Here is a 2,721-nt window from a genome sequence, read left to right as displayed (position 1 = left end):
CCTGGCATGTCCTACTCATTCCGCTATGCTAACTTTACAATGCTGAGATCTCAAACAGTGAGTAATTTGTGCCTCTTAAGTTAAGATTGTCGTTTTAGCCCAGTGTGAACAAACTACAGCAACAGTTGTGCTGCATCCTGGTGCTCATCTGGGCAACTGTTCAGTTGCTACTGCTCTGTTGCTATGCCAGGTGGCACCACTGGTGCTCCACAGTACAGGAAGGCTAGAGGAATCAAGGGAGTTGGTCAGGGATAGTGGAAAATAACGGCTTTGGAAGAGGAATGTACTTTTCCTGGTCATCATCTGCGACGTTTCTCACTGAGCTTCACAGAACACACAACATTTATAATGGGGCTGCTGGCCTGCTGAGTGAATTTAAATAATACATTTGTGCAGTATATTTGAAAGGCAGTAACACTTATTCACTCTGCTCTTTATAATTCGAACCCAAAGGAGACTGAAAATTAGTTCCAAAAAAAGGGAGCCTTTTTATTGCACTTGACATGCTAATACACGAGTAAGCCCGCAGTTTTTAATCAAGCGAGTTTAAATTAATGATGGACCTCTAGCTTGTCATCACTAAAGGAACCATGTGTACATTTTGAAGAGGATTACTTTGAAAATAAAGGCAAGTATACCCTTGGTTCGCTCATACTTGTTGAATAGTTGTTGGCTGAACACTAATGAAGTTTTCATATTGCTTTTGCGCTCATGTGAAAGGCTTTGCCTGCTATTTTAACAAATATATATCCGATTCCCACCGTACTGACTGGAATGGCCTTCCCCATAATAATGCTGCCATAACATGTTCATCATCATTTTCAAGCACTGATGATTCCTGCATTTTGTAAACCCCACCCCTTATGTGCAATGTGAAGTACACCATGTGCAATTAATGGATACCAGGGCCTGCCTTATCCCTGATACACCACATGGTATGAATTTAATTGTGAATTGTAGGGATTAACAGCCTAAAGCGACACATAGGCCATGAGGAACGCCGCAGTGAAGCTTTAACGTATACTGTGTGATAGAAAAGTGTCAAAGCTGCTGGAATTCAAGCAGTCGTGTAACCTCAGTGTCTATCAATAAAAAACTTGGGCTATCCTCGGTAGACCGTCGGAATGCATTATCAGCCACACATTCGTTACATCCGACATGAATTATAGATTGTCCGAGGTCCGTACACAGAAGTTTGTTATATCCGAGGTAGCAAACAAGGGTTCATTATAAGTTCATTCGTTATCCGCACGTACCATGGCGCAGGTGGCCCGCCTGCCAGTGGCTACTTAAAAATGGCGCTCACCATTTCCGCTTTCACAGGCCTTTCTGCCGTTCTCATGCTAACGCAATAATAACCACACGTTGTTTGCACGGTGCCAGAAGAGCGATGTCGCGAGATGAAGAAAAGTGTAGGAGAATACGAGCAGAGCAAGAAGAAATCGCCAAAAAAGAAACCGGAAACGCGAGAAACGTTAAGTAGGCCAGTGCGGATTTCGAAACCATATGCGGACGGTCAAATGCTTACGAGAAACCCTCAAGGTTTCCTTTGTAGCCATATGGCTGCGCTTGGGTAGATGCGAATGAGTAAATTACTCCCTTATTATATGGCGAACGGCGGTCTGAAGGCTCCGAAACCCTTGTCGAGACTAGGGTGCCTCATGCAGCGCGCCGTCGCGGCGCTGGCATCGAGGCAACGTGCCTGCCACAGTACTGCAGTTTTTATTCACGCAGCGTCGTCTTTGCCACATTGCGCGGTAGCGCCAGTATTTCTCGCAATATTTGCGCTTAAACGAGAATTTTAATGCTAGCTGGTTTTACGTATGTCTCTGGAGCTCATTATAAATATTAAATGGCTTTGCGGTGCGGCCCGGTAGGTCATTCGGCTCGACTGTCGTTAACAGTGAGAATCCTGTTATTACGCGATAGCGGCCGAAAAGCCGTCGGCGTAGTAGTAGTAGTCCGCACCGCGTGTCGAAAATAATCGGGAGCTGCGCAAAAAAGCCGGCGACCTGTAATCGGGGGTGGTGGTGAAAATATTTTAATGAAATTGTTTAGGAGGTTGTAGCGGCGGGTAGAGCTCTCAGTCCGGAACCCCACTGGCGTAGGCTGCTGTCCGCGCTCTTTTGATGAGCTCTTTTTGACTCGTTTCGTTCAAGCTGGTCAGAGATGCCTCCCACCCCTCCCGCGTTGGCTGGGTATTGACAGTGACCGCCTGATTTCGTTGGCAGGACCATACCATATGGTACAGGTCCGCCTTCTCCCCGTAGAATTTGCAGTGTGAGTTAAATGACTCGGGGTCTATTGCGTGTAGTCTTCGTGGGTTGTTACAGGTGTTAGTGTAGCTTATTACGGAGGTGTAGTTCCTCCCCTTTGTCCAGTGACCTGACGGGATAATCTTAAGTGCTGAAGTATGTCGTTATAAGTTGGTAGTGGGGTAGGAGGTTCCACGGCATCCGCAATGGGTGCCCGGGGGAGAAATGCTCGGGCTGAGGCATGTGCTCTCATTCACATGCTGCATAAAAAAAAAAAAAAAACGTATCATGCGGGTTCGGGTGTTTACCAAGAAAAGTGAGGCGGTCACTGCGTCATTTCCTTTTCTCAAAAAAGCAATTTTCGATTTGTCCAACGGGCAAGGCGTCTCGCCGAACGGGTGATGGCGTTCCGTGGACTCCCTGGCAGCGCTGCAACGCTGTCGCCTTCCACTCTTATAGGCGAAGC

The sequence above is a fragment of the Amblyomma mixtum genome, chromosome 8 (genome assembly GCF_055824585.1).
Source record: "Amblyomma mixtum isolate Tamu chromosome 8, ASM5582458v1, whole genome shotgun sequence".
Lineage (NCBI taxonomy): Eukaryota > Metazoa > Arthropoda > Arachnida > Ixodida > Ixodidae > Amblyomma > Amblyomma mixtum.
Note: the sequence above shows the minus strand (reverse complement) of the source record.